Genomic DNA, 21,437 nt, shown 5'->3' with positions numbered 1-21,437 from the left:
ATATTTCCCGAGGTGAAGAAACTAGTAGAAATGCACTTGGTACCAGCGCCTGCTGGTTCCTCCAGTAGCAAACAGTAAACGCATCTGGGGACATTCTGCTGGGTTGATCAAAAGGGGGGCTTTGTTTTCCACTTGGCTGAGCCCACCTCACGCCTTGTAAACGTCTGTGCGTGCCCGTGCCAGCATTTGCCATTACTCAGCTGCACATAGCAGGGAGCAGGAGTCTGGCAGAGCAGGACTGATTAGAAAGTCTAAAAATACTCTTTTATCAAAATCCATGTTGAACTGAGTGCTGGGACAGCAGGAACTTTAGGAACCACAAACACTGAGAGGTTTCTCAAAAATCCAAAATGACACAACCTCATTGTGCAAGAAGTCACCTGGCAAGTCCTCCTCATCTATTTTTATCTCTACAGAGTTTTGTTACAAACCATACAAGGCAACACTGTCTCATTAAAACGGTTAGGAAATGTAATCTAATTCAACTCAACAGTTATTAAGAACCCATTATACCCAGGTGCTCTGTTGCGTCCCTCAGGAACACACATGAGTAGTTGTCCTTCCAGTGCACCTGCAATGTGGGAAGAGTTGTGTCAGGTTTTCAGAACAAGAAGTGAGCCAGGTAAACCGTGACCCAGGCTTTGGATGAGGCATAAACCAAGAGTGAAAGAAGAGGATTGGCACAGGCTTCTTGAGAAGGGTGGGGGTTTTGATCTGGGCCTCTGGGGATGGGTAGAGGAGGCACAGCAGTGTCTTGGAGGAAGCAGCAGCACTGCAAAGACTGTAAGTGCAGAACATTGGAAAATGGGTGTGAGATCTTCAAGTGTCTTCATTGTTATGGGTGACAGGGTTTAATAAAATCAGAAGGCTAATGACACCAGCATAATAGCTCCCACAACCTCTGCAAGCGAGAAAATGTCCCGCAAATGAACAGATTCTGAACAAGAGGGGGAAGAGCATTTCTGCAAAATGGCGAAAGCCACAAGAGTGGTGACTTATGCTGGAGGAGGACAAGGTCTTCTGCTCATTTGTGGCAAATTAAAGAGCTGTCCTTTGTTATGCTAGACATGGACATACACATAACGTGTATCATTCATGTCGATACACATGCAAATGTATGTCCATTTCACTGTAGGCACTCCACCGCCCATTCATTCTTTGTCAGCAAGCCAAAAGCTCTTGGTCTTGGATTGTAATTTAGGTGTCTCCTACCAACAAAAGATTTACAACAAAAATGCAATTTATGGCTTCAACCATGGTGCCAGCATAGAACATGGGGCAGTAAATCCAAGAGGTATAATACCTTGGTAATCAAACTTGAGAGATTTGCTCAGGATTTGCCTTTATCTTTACCTGTAAAATAATAATAATAATAATAATAATAATAATAATAATAATAATAATAAAGGAATACGGGCCTTCCTGGTGGCACAAAGGGTTAAGAAGCAACCTTTGAAGCTATCCATAGCCGCTGCAGCACAAATTCGATCCCCAGCCAGGGAGCTACCCACACAGTGCAGCAGACCTCTTCTGTCTCACCCACTGCTCCCCTCAGCAGTGTATTTCAGTCATCTGCCTGTTCTATTCCCCACTCTGTCTCTGGTGAATTCTCTCACCCTCCTGTACCTCTGGCCTGTACCCCAGTTCTTGTATAAATAAATAAATCTTTAAAAATAACAATAATAGGGCCTCCCTGGTGGTGCAGCAGGTTGAGTGCTGCACTGTGACGTTGTCTGCAGCCTCTGCAGTGTGGGTTTAATTCCTGGACAGGCAGGGAGAAACCCACATGGCGTGGCAGACCTTTCCTGCCTTTCCCTCTGCTCCCCTCAGCAGTATCTTCTGTCCATCTGCCTGTTCTGCTTCCCCCACTCTCTCTGGTGAATTCTCTCACCCTCCCGTGCCTCATACCTGTACCCCAGTTCTTGTATAAATAAATAAATCTTAAAAAAATTAAAAAAACTTTAAAATAATAATAATAATAATAATAATAATAATAAAGGAATAATCAAGCATCTATCAAGAGAATGGGCTGCCAAGTTTTGACATTATCAGAGCTGGACAGGCAACTATTATATAGTCACTTAACAAACAGCAACTCAGTTTCCAATGTCTATACACCCATGAGGTGATAGAAATTATGACAGGAAGAGACCTAGTAGGACTGAAATCAGAGCAATGCCCATCTTTATGAAGAAAAGACTGGCCCACCAACTTATGGATTGGGTGAGGGAGAAAGGGAAGGAAAATAAACAAAAGTTACTTTCTAGCAAAAAAGGGTATATTGAGCCAAATGTTCAAATAAATGTGTCATCCCAATTCCCACATTTCTAAGACCTGAATTGTAACAACTGGAGTCACATAACTTTGATCATAGGCACAGATTACATATGTATTTTCATCACTCAGGGGGACACAAGGAAAATTAAGCATTTGATTCAGTACCAGGGCCCCTAGATATACTCACTACTGTAAGCACAGGTGGGTTCAACCATGCATTCATTCCCCATCAACTATGTACCTGCCCACCCCAAAATCACCTAATACCACTACCCAGCTGACCTGGGTTAACAGCACCATCTGCTGGCCAAGCCAGTGGGTGGTTTAACTTTCAATCTATGTATTTCCCTTACAATATGGTCAGGTTTTTCTTTTCACTTGGCAGCAAAGGTGGGGTGAGTATAGTGGATGATTTTTCTCTTAGCCATATGAAAAACTTGGATGTATAAACTAAGTAAGATTCTAAGACAATGGGAGGGTAAGTACTAGTAGATTGTGGCCCCAAGACAAAAGATGAGTGAGTTAAGGCATTAAGACTGGCTGGCCACTTATTCCCTGACACTTTACTTATTCACTGCAACAACCTAACAACAAAAGGCCAAATTGAAGATGGAGACAATAACAGGAAAAGGGAAGGCAGGCGCCATGACTAAGTATGTTGCTGTGCTGTGTGATCAGTCCAGGGAGTTAAAGGGAGAAAGTCGGCCTTAGACTCCAGGTCTAGAAATCAGGAGAAGAATCTGAATAGAGCAAAGTATAAAAATAGAAAGGAGTCTGGAAAGACCAAAAGCAAGTTGGCAACAACACTCATTCATCGTAGAGAACCAGAGAGATTGGCAGCAAATGAGGGAAAGGAAATCCATGTGGCTGTGAGGGGCTCAGGAGTGGCACGTCCAAGAATCATGAAAATGGAGAAAACTGAGTTAGGAAGGGGCAGTGAAAAGAGAACAAAACTAAGAATAGAACTGCTTCATGGTAAAACAATAAGGAAAAAAAAATCAACATGCCCTAAGATGTGCGTGTTGCATTGTGTAAATTCTTTGAAACATTTCCCTGAAACTCAATCCTCAGGCATGGAACTTCCAGATCAAACCTCCTGCCCGTAGGTCACCTAAAAATAACTTCCAGGTACTGGGGAGAGTGGATGAGGCAGTTGGAGTTGAGTGATTTGGGGATCCAACTATGCTCTTTAGATCCAGAAAGCACACAATCCAGCAACTCATGCCAAGTTGGAGAAGTATGCACTCCTGGTGGACCCATCTCCAGAGCTGCCAGAATCTGCAGTGCTCTCACTCCAGGAAGCCAGCTGAGAAGTGTGGCGTAACTCATTTTCAAAGAGCAACAGTCATGAACTCTGATTAGGTGTCCTCTGTTGTCCTCTGCGCTCCAAAGGGGCAGAGCTGGCTTCCTGGAAATATGATTTGTGTGTTTATACAGGGTCTTGTGGTCAAATGGGTGTGCACTTGACTTAACATGCTGCGGGCGCCATCTTGAAACTCTTCATAGGTGTGTGTGTACATGAACAAAGACCCAGCATTTCCGTCTTGCACTCAGCTTCACAAATTCTGGAGCTTGTCCTGCTGGGCTCCGAGTCCTTCATTTAGACTGCACAAAGCTGACATCACCACTTCTGAGATCCCAACAGCTTCTCTTCTGCATGAAACTACCCCAGAGTGTGGGGACTTCCCAGTCAGCCAAGATCGAAGACTTCTTGCTGCTCCTATCTGGACTGAGAAGCGGTTACAAAAACAATGCCCACTCTCCAAAGAACTGGGAGAAGGAGGATGGTTATGTTCTTCTTTTCATCTTTTCTTTAATATATAATTTTATTGAGATAACATTGGTTTTCCACATGGTATATGATTTAGAAGTGTGGGAGCTCCCCCTTTAGAGATTGCTACCACACCACATCCACCACCAAGACACCCTTAGTCTTCCACCATTGTCCATTGTCATGGTTGATTTCCAATGTCAACCTGACTGGGCCCCATGTACCCAGGTATTTGGTTAAACATTATTTCTGGGGGTGTCAGGGGTGGGGGGATTTGGGGATGAGATTAACATTTGGCTCAGTAGATAAGTAAAGCTGAGCACAGCCAAGCCCAGTGCGAGTGGGCTTCATCCAACTCATGGGTAACCCAAATAGAATGAAACGCTGAGTGAGAAAGAATCACCCTCTGCCTGACTTTGAGCTGGGACCATCGGTCTCCTGCCTTTGAACTCAGACTTGAACTTACTCCATTGGTTCTCCCCGGTCTGGGCTTCTCAGCCTTCATTATCATGCATGCCACTTCCATATAATAAACTATATAGAAATAGACATGTAATGCTATGGATGTGTATATGTGTGCACACATGCATTACACATAAGTCCTACTGACTCTCTTTCTCTGGAGAACCCCAACTGATATTGACAGAAAAAGAAAACCACTGCAAATAAGGAAATTTCTTGAAGGCTTCTTCAATTAGGCTTTGTGCACTATTTCTAGAGTAAGAAATTTTAAGAAATATCAAGTCCATCAAATTCAAGGCTCTCATCACCTTCTGGAGTCAGCAAACTTTTTCCATAAAGCACTAGAGATCAAATATATTAGGCTTTGCAGCTCACATGATGTCTGCTGCAGCTGCAGAGTGTTGTATAGCTAAAGGGCACATGTGTTTGCTGATAAACTTTCGTTGCAAAAACAGGAGGCCAGCAGGATTTGACTGTGCGCGGGGTTGGGCGGGGGGAAGTATAGTTTGCCAACCCCTGCTGTAGAGCAAAGAGTTATCCCATTGGCTCAAAGATTAGAGTAAAAATCAGATAACCTGAATGTGTTCTTTTGGTTACCCTTACTCCCTTTGTGCCTCAGTTTCCCTATCTGTTCTACAAGGATTTTCTTTGATTTATTATCAGATATTTGGAAGCAGTATAGAAAGCCCAAAGGAAAACCTTATGGACTGATTTGGAGGGACTTGTCAGCGTCTCTCCATTCTGCCCCCAGATGCTACGTACGCAAAATAGTTCCATGAAACTAAGTGGAATGACCAGCAGGCACTTACAGCAGGTTGAATAAAAGATGAGTTGTGAAGAAGATGAGAACTTGGGAGGAGTGATGGAGACCATAAATGGAGCAGCAAAATGGAAAGATGAAGATGGTAATGAAAATGAAAATAGCCTGAAGTCAAACCATGGAGCATTCAACCCAATGAGATCACTAGACCGAGGTAGGAAAAGAAACCTGATAGGCTTCCAAATGGGTTTCCAGTCTCTGCTCGTTAGTAATAAAATCTGTACCCTTGTGTATTCCTCACACTCCCACATCATTTGATACTCTTCCTGGCTAAAGCTGAACATCACAGATTGCCCTAAGAAAAGATACGGCCCTCAGATTGCTGACAGCCCTTAGCCACTCACGCTAGAAGCTGGAATGCTGCACGTGTTCCTCCTGGCGATGCCAGCTCTAGGACGTTATGTTTTGTCTTTCCCACTATCGGCCCCCATTAGTCATAGCAGTAGCTATTCCTGTCCCACTTTTAAGTCTTTGCACAAGAAGACAAAAAACATGCCCATGGATATTTTGCAAAGGTCTCCAATAATTTCTGCTTGACATATGAAGGTTATCCAAGCCATGGTCCATATTAAAAATAAATAAGGCTGAGTTTTCCCTTCCTATCCAGGACACAGTAAAAACCAAGTCAACTGTCCCATGCTGTTAGAGTTTAAAGGGTCTCCAAAGCTCACTGAATGAGAACAAAGATCTGCAGAGGGGTGTGTGTGTGTGTGTGTGTGTGTGTGTGTGTGTGTGTGTGTGTGTGTGTGTGTAAGGTCCTAGGATGAGTTAGAATTGGTAGCAGGTCAAAAAAGACTTGGGAGAATTATTAACCTTCTACATAACTACAGAGAACCCTCAGATTGCTGAAAAGATTCACACACTCATGCTAGTGCACATATTTCAGTTTAGGGGAGATGGGAGGTTCAGAAACAGGAACCCAGGGAGAAATTCCACTAGAATGGGACCCCTGTTGCCTTAGGTTAGGCCAGTGACTTAGTCATGGCCAGAACTTCAGCTGCTTTGGCCCCTTTCTCAATGGGAAGACCTGTCACTACCCAGTCACGTGACACTGGACAGATCCCGAGAACATTTGGAGCTTCAGCTGCCTCATCAGATTTTAGAAAAAGGAAGGTAAATTCAATCCTGAGTGACCAAGTGTTGTAAAGAGGGGGTGAGGAGGGGCACTACATTGACATAAAAAGAAACGGGTGATGAATATGACCACGTTCATAGGGGGCAAACTGAGAGCCAGCGAGACAGTGACAGGTGCTCCCAAACCAGTGTCTTTCAACCGTAAGCACCAATCAGTCTCTCCCTGAGAGCATCAGAGAGCAAACGTATTCAGCTTGCAGCGCTCCTGATCTCTGCTGCAGCTACCGAGTGTAGGTAACATAAAAACCAAAGGGGGCATCTGTTGCTGATAAAACTTTGCCCCTGCTCTAGAGGAAACCATCATCTCTTGGCTCAAAAGTTAGAGTAAAAATCAGATGACCTGAAGGTTTTGTTTCGGTGACCTAGGTCATAGAACTCTGACTTAGTCCATTACTCCCTGTCATGCCTCAGTTTCCCTATCTGAGTTACAAAGTTTTTCTTTGATTTATTATCTGATATTTGGCAGAAGTATAAACTGTCCAAAAGGAAAACCTTATAGAAGGTCTTAGAGGGACATGTCAGTCTCTCCATTCTGTCCCCAGGTTCCATGTACGCTGGCAAATGCAACCCATTTAGACCATGCACAGCAATTTAGAATTGCTCGCAAGTGAATTCATCCCATAAGCTGTCCTCAACCAATGGCTTAAAACCCACAACTGGGCCTCCCTGGTGGTTAAAGACAGCGCTATCAAGCTGTCTGCAGCCACTGCAACACAAGTTTGATCCCCAGCTGGCTGGGGGCTGACCCACATGGCACAGCAGACCTCTCCTGTCTCGCCCGCTGTTCCCCTCAGCAGTGTATTTCAGTGGATCTGCCTGTTCTGCTCCCCACTCTCTCTGGTGAATCCTCTCAGCCCCTGCATCTCTGGCCTGTACCCCAGTTCTTGTATGCATAAATAAATACATCTTCAAAAAAAAGTAAATAAAACCCACAACTCCCTCACCCTGAGTTCAGAAGCAAAGGAAAGACCTCGGAAGTGCTGGGGGGAGAGGATGTCCTGAACATACTCCACAAATAGGTTTTATGGACCCCACCCCCACCCCAGACCAGAGATCCAGGACACCAAGGGCTACAAATCCACCGAAGGGAGGGTTGCTGGGAACTGAGGGTGGAGTTAAGCAGCCAGGCTTGGTGTATATAACCAGACATGTGGGCCTTGGACGTCCTTGGTTTTTCGCATTGACAAGTTTGCCTTTCCCATATTTCTCGGACTTTTCCCCTTGTTGGACAGGTTTGTCTTCTTTCTTTCCAAGGAAAAAGGAGTTAAACAGCAGTTGTTGGAAGAAAGCAAGCTGGGCCCACCCAGCTCTGTGCTGACCACTTCCCCCTCCCCTTTGCAGACCCTTGTCCACCTCCCCATTTTTTCCTTTGTATAAATAACCCTGCACCCTGCCAAAGAGCAGGCCTTTCAGACATGAGTCTGCAGCCTTCCTCATTTGTCGACAAATTAAACCACTCTCCTTTCCTCAAACTCTGTTTCCTTTTATTGGCTGAGGGAAACTGAGGCCGGTGTTGGGTATCAACAGCCTCTGGTGGTTAACCCAGCCTCTGGCCTGCAGCTTCTGGCATTGCCTCGTGATGTACAAGTACTTAGAAAAATTTAAAAGTTGTGCAAGTTGTATTTGGGGCTATGAGTGCACTAACTTATCTTCTGACTTGTATTTCAGTTTAGTAGTTGCATCGTTTACCCCAAGATAAAAGGCAAGATCTACTGGAACTTTCAGGAAAACAGAATTAAGGCAGAGGTCTGGTTCCTGGCAACACCATATGTGTGGGCTAGGACAACCAGATGTGAACTCCAGTGTCTTTCCTATTCCAGATGGAAATTTCCCAGCTATTGTTAAAATGAATTTGTGGGTTCCCTTGGAGATGATACCAAATAATTATAGATATTTTTTAATCCCTCCTAATTTAAATATCTCCTATTGGAACAGATCCTCATTCTCTCCCACTTGGTCATAATGATTCAAACACAAGCCACTGAATTGAAGTTTCCCCACAAAATCCATGAAGTTAAGTCTCTCTTGTCCTATGTGGAAAAAGCCTGCAAGTACTAAAATTATCTTGCTCAACTTTCAGCTGACCAATTCCAAGGACAAAATCTAGACCTTTATAACACTAAAGATTTCCTATTCTGAATCATTTCTAAATAGGCTTTCTTTGTAAGCCTGGTTTACACCAAATGAATGACTTCCAAGGGTCACATTTTGACTAAACATCCTCTGCCTTTGGGCTAATGGATATATTATAATTAAATCTGGATGCATCCAAGGCTTCAGCCAGCTCTCCAGCACCCTGGGGCAGTGTGCAAGAGTAACTACAGTCTGAGGATGAATTTCTTTAGTGAGTGATTTTTATTTGCTCTCTCAGCTACATGACTTTTTGTGGTTGAGGAAGACTTGTCCGGCTCACAGTATTCACAGAGAGGTAAATTTGGGGATGGCTGCTCCCTCCAATACATCTGCAAACCTCCACCCACACCCATTGTCCTCAACAGGCCCCTGGGCTGCCAGTTGCTAGGAAACCACCTTTCCACTGGGAGTCTCTCTACATCCATCAGCCCCAGTCTCCTTAATAAGTTCCTTATTCCATTCTCTTAGGGCTTTTATTTTTTTTGCATGAAAGATTTGGGGTATAGGCAAGAGGTGCAGGGGGTGAGAGGATTCACCAGAGAGAGTGGGGAGCAGAACAGCAAATCTACTGAAATACACTGCTGAGGGGAGCAGCGGGCAAGACAGGAGATGTCTGCTGTGCCATGTGGGTAGCTCCCTGGTGGGTGATGGAACGCAGGCCGCAGTGGACTGTGGATAGCTTGATAACGCTGATACGTAACCCCTAGGCTATAAGGGAGGCCCACTTCTTCGGGTTCTTCTTGAATTTTCCTCACCTATTCTGTTCCACCTGTTTGCAGGTAAAGGCAAGAGGGTTTCTCAATGGTGATGCAAATGCATACAAGACAGATCTTCCTGAGCACTCTTTGGGGACAGGGCCTGAGTGTTCTTTCATTAAGCCTGTCTCTCCCCTTATCCCCCCTTGGAGTCAGTACCAGTTGGCAACTGGCACCTGTCCTCTCTTACTCTGTTAGGTAGTTGGGGCAGAATGTGGCACCTAAGACAATCAAAGACCAAAGGCATCCAGGACACTAGGAATCACCAGCTGGGGCTGGTAGAACTACACTCCAGGGGTGCAGCAGAAGGGGAAGTGACTTAGAAACTCCCACCAGGGCCCACAAGCCAACACCCAACAAAGGCTGTTCAGTAAATCCCGGAAAGGAGCAAATGAGCAACTCTCTTGCCCCACTTAAGACACAGCCCCCCCACTTTGAGGGCAGCTGTTCTTGCATGGACTCTGCCTGCTCGACCCCAGCCCTGTATACTGTCACTACATCAACTATTGCCTGCTTATGGCTTTTCACTCTTTCCTGGCCACGGGCAAGAACCCAACCTCTCTCAAACGTAACCTTGGCGATGATGACACAGCATAGAGAGAGAAGATTAAAAAAATGAAAGACACACATTCTACTCTCTAGAATTTATCGAGAGCTTACTGATGCCAAGCACTGTGATAAGTGCTTTAGAAATCTGAAGTCAGTTCATCCTCACATAAACCTGTTCGGCCCACTTTATAGATAATGTCATGGAGGCCCAGGGACCACACATTGAATGGCATGAGTGGGTGGAGGCCAGAGATTCTGTTAAACATCCTAAATTGCAGAGGATGACCCCCCACATCAAAGAACTACCCAGCCTAGGAAGTCACCAGCCCCAGGGTGAAGACAGTCCTGGGGGCGGTCTACTTGGCATATTCCCATTCCCCACTGTCCCCCATTCTTCTCAAGGGTTTGTAGTCTCTATGTGCATTTTAACAGCTTTATGCTAATTTTGTATTATGAGTCACCCCAGTCCTTTAAGGAAGTAGGTCATGCAAATGAAGAATCTACAAAGGGACTTTCAAAGACTGTTCTTGGGGGATGAGACCTTACTTGGAACAAAATGCTGTGAGGGCACTCTTTTTGGGAACAGGGACCCAGCAGGCCAACTGTCATTGCACACCCATCCAGGACAAGTCCTTCCCGAAACCTGATCCCAGAAAGCGGCTGGGGGTAAGAAGCGTGGCTGCCCTAGAACATGCTGTTACAATGAGAGACCTAAAAAGGAAAAAAATCAAAATCAAAAAATATAAACTTGTAACCCGATGCCCGTCTTAAATATCCCCCACTAACCATAAATCATGAGAAAGTGAAATTATTTCCATCACATTCAAATGGCACGTCCTCTGGGGTTTGCAAGAAACGAGAGATACCATGTGGAGAAAATGTATTGTTCTGTGGTTCTGAAATCAAAGCCCAATTAGACAATAAATTTAATTAGCCTGGGTAATAAAATGTATGTCCCAATCATGCTTATATTAAGCAAGCCCTAAACGTCAAGGAATGACAGACAATAAGGCAAAGTTAGTGGAGAACATCTTCGTTTATATTACATGATTTACATATAAACTTTGAGAGCACACTGTTCCAGAGAAAATATTTTAATTGGCCTTTAAAATATTCTTATGGGGTAAATTCAACTTGTTTAAAATGCCTGACTGGCCTTTGATTATGATGGCTCATTACACGGTCTCAATGTCGTAAAAATTATTAATCATTATGCCAGTATTTAAAAAACAATTCCAGATTTGGTCCAATTCTGGGCAGAAGTTATTTGTATCTTAGGATTTCTTAAACTGCTTAATTTCTTAATTTCTCATGGCAGAAGAAAAATCTGGAATAAAAATCAAAAAATGCAAACCTTGTAACCCAATGTTAGTCTTAAATTATAATTATTGTCCCAATTAGTATCTTTTTAAATGATTATGTTTTGGCAAATTAGTATCTTTTTAAATGATTATGTTTTGGCAAAAATATAATTTTTGAGCCAGGGGCAGCCTTTGTATCTCCTTCTCTGCCTCCCAAAATTCTCCTTATCACTCAAGGTCTAACTTAGATACCACTTCCTTATTCCCCATCAATATTAACTAAAATTTCCCTTTTGCTATTAACTACGTTGTGTCTATCTTCACTAAGCATTTATAATGAACATGTTGCTTTATACTTTAGTTTTTCTTGTCTGTGATTGTCTTCTTGAGTCAAAATACACTAAGTGGGACAGACAACTTTTATTCATTTTACCACCCAGGAAATTGATAGGGTGCCTGGGTCAAGTTAGTGTTCAATAGCAAATGGATTCAGTTACATGTGAATGTACAGATTTGATCAGATAGAAATTGTTTTTCTGTCTTTGTTCTGTTTGAAGCAGTTTGCTCATTTCATAATTGTGAAACCCAAATCTCCATCAGTTAGGACAAATCGTTCTAATGCCTTCCCGCCTCTGTTAATGTTGAGTTCCAGTAGGTGCCAGGAGATAAGCAAAACATTTTCTGATGCATATGCTGTCTGGGATTGGGACCACACCAGATATCACAGTCCAAGCCAGTGACTCATGAACACGCTGGATACTCGCCCTGACTTGGGCACTTGCTAAATCCCTCCTTTATTATCAACACTTGACATTTGAGCACTTAGTACACACTAGGCATCGTTAGCAACTAAAATGACAGAGCTCAGTAAGAACACAGACAGATCCCCTACAAAGAAATGTAGGAGCCTATTCATAAAAGGTATTACCTTTCATACCCAAAATTCTAAGATTTTTAATAACAGAAAATCTTCACCCATAATGTGCTCCTAGATGGGCAAGGAAAGATGCTTTTTCAGGAAAGATGGGTCTGTCTTAATACTTGCTTTTCAGATATGCTTGATGTACCACTGAGATCACATAAAGAATACGGATCCAGGTGACCAACGATGAATTGCTAGCGTAATGTCAGGTCTTCAGGCCTGGTCTCCCAGCCAGGAATGCTCCCAGGCTGCAGGGGCAGTGCTCAGTCCCAGCCCCTAAACCACCAAGGGCTGGTGTCTCATGGAGCCATAGCAGGAACTTTGCTGACACTCAGGCAAGCAAGAAGAGGCAGATTTGTTTAGAGAAATAAAGGGATTATTAAGGAGAAAAGGAGCAGAAATAAAGTGGGACTCCCAGGCCAGTGGAACCAGGCCAGGTAGGGGCAAGGAAGCCGAAGTGGAGTCATGTCTTGGGGAATATGCACCTTCTTTCCCTGATTATTCTAAAGCTCCATCAGTCTCTCTGTGACTGGTTAGATCTCCATGGTCTCACTCACTGCCTAAAAGTCTCTGTGCCCAGAACTAAGTCTCTGTGTCCCAGCCCTTATCTTAGCATACTTTTCTTTATCTTCCCATATCAACAGAATGTCCTGTTGCCCCTAGTCTTGGGGGTGTTTGATTAGTCCCCTTTGGAATTTGTTACCCTTATCTGTAGAGCCTTCCTTAAGTCTCCTGCAGACCCTGCCTGCACTGTCCTTGAAGCTGCCTGATCATCCCTGACTAGCCCTAGAGCTCAGAATGCCAAGATAATTGCAAAGATAGAGACAGGAACCATCTCTGGAACAATCCCAGATTCTCTGCTGCAAGACATGCTGCACCTTTCTCCCCAGCAGGTCTCCCCAAAAGCTGAGATTCCCACCAATTTGGTTTGATTTTGTTTTTCTCTGACCTGAAACCCAATGTCCTATAGCAGGAAAACCACTCCTAGGCTGCAATTTGTGGTTGGGATTCTGCTTACAAATGTCAATAATGGCATAAATCTCAGATGCTGTGCAACTCAAACACAACTTAAGTGGAGAGTCCCAAGAGCTACTGGTCATTTATACTCTTAACCCTGCAGCTCTGGGTGGAAACCAGGACACCTGGCTTGAATGCCAGATTTTGCCAAGTTGGGTAAATCTTTTCATTTCTCAGACCTGGTTTCCTCATCTTCAAAATAGAAGAGGTCTGCAATGTTACCCTTAACTAAAACTTACTTGATTTTTCAATTCAAGTGATCCCAGATTCTCCCTTCTATGTGATCCCAGACTCCATCCATAGAGAGCAGAGTCCTTGGCTTCCCACTGAGAAAAGTTTTATCAGAGCTCTTTTCAGTGGCACATGGAAAGTTTCCCCATGAGAAAGAGACATTTAGTTATCTTCAAAAGGGCAGATTTATTATAAAAAGGGAAGAGAAGTCAAGGACGTTTGCGCAGACACAAGCGGGCAGAAGGAGCTGCCTGTGAAACGGGACAGATTTGTTAAAAAAGGCATTTGTGCAGTCACAGGCGGACAGGAGAGCTGCCTCTTGCCTGTGGCAGAAGTTGCACTGATAGTGTCTTCTCTTCAGAAGGTGTTCATTCCTTTGTGGGGTTGTTAACTGCTAGGGCTGGAACTTAAGGATTTTTTTCTGCATTTAGTTTGACTGGGTCAGTTTGGTGATTCTTTCACAAAGGCCCCCAATCTCCATGTCCCCATTTGCTCTGCACCTCATTCTGCACCTCTGGATACTTTACTTTTCTATAGCCTGTTAAGCAACTACGTTAATCATGTCTACCTCTACCTTCAGCTTTTGGCCTTGTGTGAGTTAGTTTCTGGTCTTGTGATGCCTCCTCAAATTTTCTGCTCTTAGCCTCCATCAATGCCCATGCACCAAAACACAAAATTCCCTTGAAATTTTGTTTGTGTTCATTCCTTCTCTCTAGTGATAGGATAATCTCATATGGACCTTATCAAGGTCACTAAGAGTAGAAATGTTTCTCTACTTCAAGTCTATTTTGGAAGACATAAGAATTATTACCTTTGTTCCTGAATTACAGATTTCTGAATGGTTCATTACAATGAAAAATGAGCATCCTCAAAGTAAATTTATTTAATTTTGACAAGAGGATCCCTTAAATGTTTCTTCAAATTGCATCCAAATTTGGATCCAACTTATTTTTGATAAGGAATTTCATGAGGAAAATCTAGCAGGAAAGAATCTTACAGACAAAAAGTGATGTATTCCATAAGGAAGACACCATGATTGCCTTAGGCCAAGATACTCACTTCCAGGATCCATAGAGGCTGTCACCTACCCTGCACTCAGAGAAAGGTGATATCAGGACACAATAAAGTTTCAGCCCTCAAGGAAAAGGGCATAGGATAGCTTTGGGTAGACAACCAGCTGTCACAACAAAACCAAAGGGCACATTTGGCAGGCAAGAAAGACTGCTCAGTAGCTGTTCCTTAAATACCTTTTATATAAGTGACAGAATTGACTCTAGATTAGAGCCACAAGATCATTGAAACTGTGGTTCTCACTTCATGTTTAGAAACCTCACACCTCCCAGTTTCAGTCTCCTCATCTGTGAAATGAATATAATACTTTCTCAATCTCACAAGGGTGTTAGAAGGACCAAATCTAATGTTTTTTAAAGTGTTTTGTGATGTGTAAAAGTATAATTATCATTCACACTTCACCCATAAGTTAAACTGATTATCTTTGCTAAAATTTAATCTAATTCCAACTATACGACATTTCTGGAAACTATAAAAATTCAGTGATTCACAAGACTTAGCAAGGAAGGAGCATTGAGTAGGTGGAAAACAGACATGAAAGTACTCTAGTTGATATTATGATAGATGTATCTCATTACAAATTTGTTCAAACCCATATATTGTATAACATCAAGCATGAACCTTGATGTAAACCATAGGCTTTAGATGATAATGTGTCAATGTAGGTTCATCTGTTATAATTTACATTCTGGTGGGAAGTGTTAATTATTGGGAAGTCATACATGTGTGAGGACATAGTATATGGGAAATCTCTGTACCTTCCTCCCTATGCAGATATGGTCTTTCAAAAAAAAGAAAATAACTTATTTCACTATAGTCAAGATATGGAAATACCTAAGAGTCCATCAATGGACGAATGGATAAAGAAAATGTGGTCTATATCTACATATAATGGAATATTATACAGTCTTTAAAAATAAGGAAATTCTATCATTTGCAACAATCACATCATTTGCAAGCATGGCTCTTGAGAGCATTATGCAAAGTGAAGTAAGCCAGAGAGAGGAAGATATACTGCGTGTATCATTTATATATAGAATCAAAACAAAATATTGATTTCATAGAAACAGAGTATAAAAGTTATTCCTATACACTACTTTCTCTCTATACCATTAAATTCCCCTGCCTTTTTAGAAAAGTCATTCCTAGGGCCTGGTGGAGGAAACATGGAGACATCGGTAAAAGGATGATACTTTTCAGTTACGTAGTGAATAAAGATCTAATATATAATATGTGGACTATAATTGAGAATACTTTATTTTGTAATTGAAATTTGCTGGGAGTAGAACTTAAATGTTCTCATCATTTTAAAAAAAAAAGCAAAATGAGAAGAAATTGATGTATTAATTAATCAGTGTGATTCATTAAATTACAACATATATGTATCTCAAACCATCACATTTTACAATTTAAATATCTCACTTGCAATTTTATTGGCCAACAATATCTCCAAATCATTGCTAAAGCAGCTTTGAATAACTGAAAACATGAAGTGAAAATATAGTATTTCTTTTGTTTAGAATTCTCTATATGCTGCATCCACTGATTTAAGATGGGAAAACATTCAAAATTAAGGGGAAAAAATCTTTCCCAGTTGGAATTTGAAAAACATCAAAGACCTAATCTTTTAAAATTATTCTCATGAGGCATCTGAGAAGAATGCAACTTTACAGACAAGCAAGCATGGATACAAGCTCAGATTTTTTTTCCTGTTTGAATATGAAGCTTCTCTGAGTAAAGTTTACACAGGAATGACCCAGGGTGACTCCCTGTGAGAGCACAGTCAATGGGATTCCTAGAGGCCAGTGTCAAGCAGCTAAACCTTTTTAGAAGGAAGAATAAATGCAACAAATGTGGGGAAAGAAAAGGAATGGCTCTCTATAACTTTCCTTTAGAAAATAAAAGGCACAAATAAATTCTATAAAAAGAAAAAATGAAGATCTTTTATAATTAGGCCATAAAATTGGCACTGATTTAGGGTAATAGAATGAACACACTGACAAAAACTTATTCAGAAAAAGAGCATTCAATAAAACAAATATACTTGAGTAAGTAAAGGAAATTTATAAGTAACATCTCTGCTGACACAAATACAGATGTGTAAAATATCAGTGCTAATCCTTTATGAAAAGATCCATGAAATTAAAGCAGCTTCTCTGCTATAAAACTCTTCACTTTCCAATTAATAAAATGTACGGATAGTTTGATCTGGAATATCACTGGTGGACCTAATATTTAAATTTACTCACTTTAAGGTAATCAAATAAATTTTCTGTGCCATTTTTTATAAAGGCCATCAAAAAGAAATTTCAAAATATACCATGTTGAAAAATTGAGGTGCACCTACCTAATTAGATGACAGAAAGAAGGGTAAAAAGCAGAGTAACCATCATTATCTTTGGAATTGCAGAGATTTAAATTACATAGATGAGACCCACAAATAAAATAACTCAGACTCACTCAAGACAAGGGTAGTTACAAGGAATATATGACACTGGAAAGGATGAAGAAATGGGGTAAAATCATAGGGTATGGGTTACAGGCTGGTCATTATAACATGAGTACAATAATGATCACTTACCAGCTTAGATGGAAGGAAAAGAAATAATTGTACAAGAGAAAATGTGTTGTGTTCCTGGAACTGAGTAAGAAGGAGCTCCATCTAAAATTTCAGGAAGATGTATCATTATCTGAAGTGGAAGAGGAAAGAGGAAAGAAATTACTTTCACTGGACAGGTACATGGTTAGACATACACCCTGGCATCTACATATGCTTTCTCTTTTGGTCCTCACACCAACCCTGTATACAGTAGTCCAACCATGAGCCAGAGTTTTATCCACAAATGAAAATAAAGCTTTATTTGACAGTCTTTAGGAGAACTTCAATGGAGGAGCCACCCACTCAAGCAAGTGGGGCTGCAAGGCATGTGTGCCCAGGGATACAGCGCTTGTACCTGAAGAGCTGTCTTCTACAGGTAAAAGGAGGGCTTTAATGATATCTTATTCATAAAACTGCAATAGGACATATATGAATATTTTATTATTATTTTTGAAATAATTTTACTCATAGGTATCTACCTAAAGTATGCAAAAGCACTAATTTGAAGGGATGTATGCGCTCCTATGTTCATTGCAGCACTATTTACAGTAGGCAACTTGGAAGCAGTCTAAGTGCCCAAGGACAGAAGATTGATTAAAAAGATATGGTATATATACACAATGGAATACGATGCAGCTATAAAAAGATGAACTCTTGCCATTTTTGACAACATGGATGAAACTGGACATGATTATGCTAAGCAAACATAAGTCAGAAAGAGACTAAGAAAATGGAATTATGACACTTTATGCCATTTTCCTGAAAAGTAAAATCAGCTCCTTATCCTGTACAAATACATCAGCCAATTCTTTGTTGTTCATAAATGCACAGGATAGGAACAAATTCTTTCTGGAGCAGATTCTTTCTTGCCATTAGAAGGTACCAAGTCCTACTTAAACTTTGGCACAAAACAGTCAACATACAGATTCCATGAATAACTGCAAAAAGTCTTTAAGCAAAGGCATGTTCACATGTACGTGCTGCAGCCTCTAAACAGCGGGTCTGCAAACCTACCCTGAACAAATGTGTCTGCCTAGAACCAGCGGAAGAGAGCTTCTGAGCACTTCTGAGCAAACAAAATGAGAGTTGGGGCCTTGAAAGCTGACCATTGAGCTGAGATATCCAGGAAGGGAGGGTTGGGGGGGGCGGTGAGAACAAGATTGGGGAGAGCACAATGGACTCTGCAGAGGACTATGGGTGTCTCATTGGTAGAAGAGCTTTGGTGATCACATCGGAGGGAAGAAATCCTATACTGTCAAAAAAAAAAAGGGTGTAAAACATGGGTAGTCATATAAAAATTTAAATATATGTATCTATATATATGAGGCCTATACAGACCAGATAAAATTTACTAATTTAACCACTTATAGGGAAGTCTTCAATGCCATTCTTCCCATGGAAGACTGCAACAAGACTTACACAAAGATTTTATTTTTACTATTGTTATAATTATTATTAAACATTCACCCAATGCTATAATAGTAAAACACCAAAATAATACTATTAACCTGCTGCAACAGGAACTTTGTTGCTGCTTTTTGGCAGGAATGTGATGAGGGACACAGCAGTCGTGGAACAGGTTTGCAAGGCAAAACTCTGCTACTTGAGCAGAAGTTTTTGGGCCACTTATTGAAAGCAGACAGGCTCGTAAAAGCTGATCATGCAACAATGGTATGAGGAATGAAGTCCAGTGGTGGGAGTGGAATGGGGAACAAAGTTTTATGAGGGACAGAGAAGGGGATATAGTGACCATTAAGTCACAGGCAGAGTTATTCCAAGACCCCCCATGGAGATAGTCAGTAATCAGGGTCCCTAGGTGGACCCAGGCCCTGCCTCATGATTTGGGCTTTACTCCTTGGCAGTCAAGGAATGCTCTGCTGTGATTTGCAGATAGCAAATAGCTCAGAGCTGCCCATGAGTGGCCAGCTGGTAGCCAGCTCATAGGAACCCACATTAACCCAGTGCCCTGTGAGTTAACTTTAACTCAGTTACTAGCATAAATTTTTAACCTTGTGTTTCCCTTTTTTAACCAATTAACAGTTTTGGTCATTTTACCCTTTGTGGCTAATACCTTTATAGCATATTATAGAAATGAAGTGTATTTTGGTAACTTGAAACAACGAACTACACCAGAAAATAACTCAAAAATCTTCTTGAATGCCCGCTTTCAAAACAAAAACTTGGAAATTGATTCTGTTTTCAAGATAAACACTTGCAACAAAATAAGAACATTTTTCCATTGCATTCTCACAGTTCCATTGAACATCAAAGTATTATATTTGGTTAAGTTTGGGGCAGGGAGTTGTTGCTGTGGCTAAAAAGTCTTTGCATTTTTCAGAGAATTTAAACATCTTGGGGGCTGCCACAATGGTGGGGGAGGTGGGAGCAGAGTTCAGATATTTTGCAATTTGTGTGGCTGTTCGAAGTGCAGCCCAACTTCCATCTGTTGTTAACTTTGGAAGACAAAGTACGTGATTATGCCATGGCTGGTGTGAAAAAACACAAGTGACTGCTAGGACAGTTCCAGGTGCGTTGTGGGTCATGGATCAGTATTCATTGAATCAATACATGGTCCAATAATGTCTCTCTAGCTTTAGGAAGAAATACTCATAAGGGAAATAATAAATTTTAAATGCCTTTTGGAAGTAATCTAAAGGACACTGGATATGTGTGCATTCAAAAGGCCTTTTGTCCTATCTAAAAAATACTTTGGAAATAAAGTCAAAGAAATGCTTCTGTTTAGACAGTGTTCCAACTGGAGCGGCTGATGCTGTGTCTCTTTGAGCCTTGGGGAGAATGTGCATATCAAGAGTTCTCCATCTTGGCTGCACACGAATATTACTGCAGATGCTTTTTGAAAAAATCCCGATTCCCAGGCCACACCCATTAAATCAGAATTTGTGTGAGTAAAACCCAGGCATCAGTATTTTTTTAAAGATTTGTTTTTATTTATTCATGCATACGAGAACTGGGCTGTAGGCCAGAAGTGCGTGGGTTGAGACAATTCACCAGAGACAGAGTAGGGAGCGGAATAGGCAGATCTACTGAAATACACTGTGAGGGGAGCAGTGGGCAAGACAGGAGAGGTCTGCTGTGCCATGTGGGTTAATTCCATGGCTGGGGATCGAACTCATGCTGTAGTGGCTGGTGATAGCTTGATAGCGCTGAGACCAACCCCTACTCCACCAGGGAGGCCCCAGCCAGGCATCAGTATTTTTAAAAGGAGGTTTCACTGTGTTATCAAGGCTGACAATGACTAATATAGACTCTGATTCTCCTCTTTGCCCACTAAAACAGCACCTTAGCTACATTCTAGACCAAGAATGGATATAAAAGCCCACTCTCCATGCCCAAGACATTGGATGTTGCACCTCCTTGGCTGAGACCCCTTTATTCCACTGCATTATCATCCCAACTGCAGGTCACAAAAAAACAATAAGATTTAAAACAAGAGGAGCGGGGGCAGGCACTAAGGGAAAAAGGCAAAAGTTTTATACAATATGAAGAGAAACCAAAGTTACGCTAAAGGAAGTAGAGTGTTCTGTGGTTCTTCTTTTAATCAGATTCCTCTTATGATTCTCGACTTGACATGATCTTATAAAAATTCACCTTTAAAAGAAATGCACAAGTACTTTCAAGGAACATCTAATAGAAACTGAATTTTGTGTCAAAAAGAGGGACACTTGGGAGCCACTGTCCTTGTATCTTCTGGACATATTGGTGCCGGAGTAAACCGGGGCCTTTAAGCAGCAGGAGGCGATTTAACCGCATCTCCTGTGTCCCCTGAAACCTCACAAGATGAGGGGTGAGACAAAACAAGGAGAAGCTTAAGGAGTCGACATCCCATCCAGCAACGTTCCTCTGTGCCTTTCACTGTGGGTTCTAAGACCCACAATTCTGCTTTGACCCACTGACCTCACCCATTTAACATTTTAGACAAAAAGCCCAGTTTTCAAAACACAGTGAAAGTCACCACACCAAACTTGGTTTCCTTATTTAAAAAGAATTCTAAACTTCCCACAGTATTTTGGTAAGTGTTTAATTCTTGAAGGTTTGAAAAAAAATCTTTCTTACGTGAATAGAAAGTTTCACTTTTCACCCATGGCCAGGTCTGTCTCTAACTATCCTTATAAAAACTATCCTTATAAAAATAAAAACAAAAAATAATAAAAATAAAAAGAGGAAACAAAACCTGTCTTTACACCTTGATTTTGATCAGGTATAAAGTTTGGTATGCCCAAACGGGAATATTCTGTGTGTGTGTGTGTGTGTGTGTGTGTGTGTGTGTGTGTGTATTGCAATGATAAGAAGGTTCAGTTTCATTTCTTCAAGTAATGGTATTTTCAAAAAACATGTGAATGTAGCAGTATATACTCTGAAACTCATATCAGAGCT

The 21,437-nt window shown here is 41.6% G+C and overlaps 1 long non-coding RNA gene across 1 annotated transcript in view; it reads right to left on the bottom strand.

Annotated features, from left to right (window-relative positions):
* Window positions 1–1,329: 1,329 nt before the first annotated feature.
* LOC129146710 (uncharacterized) overlaps window positions 1,330–21,437 on the bottom strand; it is a 34,921-nt gene continuing 14,813 nt past the window's right edge. The window contains exons 2-4 of the long non-coding RNA XR_008553766.1: window positions 17,025–17,133; window positions 10,448–10,612; window positions 1,330–1,353 (exon numbers count right to left, since the gene is read on the bottom strand). This is a non-coding gene — a long non-coding RNA (uncharacterized LOC129146710). The remainder of the gene's footprint in view (window positions 1,354–10,447; window positions 10,613–17,024; window positions 17,134–21,437) is intronic.

This window comes from Talpa occidentalis, unplaced genomic scaffold (genome assembly GCF_014898055.3).
Source record: "Talpa occidentalis isolate TD23 unplaced genomic scaffold, MPIMG_talOcc4v2.1 talOcc4.4, whole genome shotgun sequence".
In the NCBI taxonomy this organism is placed as follows: domain Eukaryota; kingdom Metazoa; phylum Chordata; class Mammalia; order Eulipotyphla; family Talpidae; genus Talpa; species Talpa occidentalis.
This window is presented reverse-complemented; position numbering and strand designations above follow the sequence as displayed.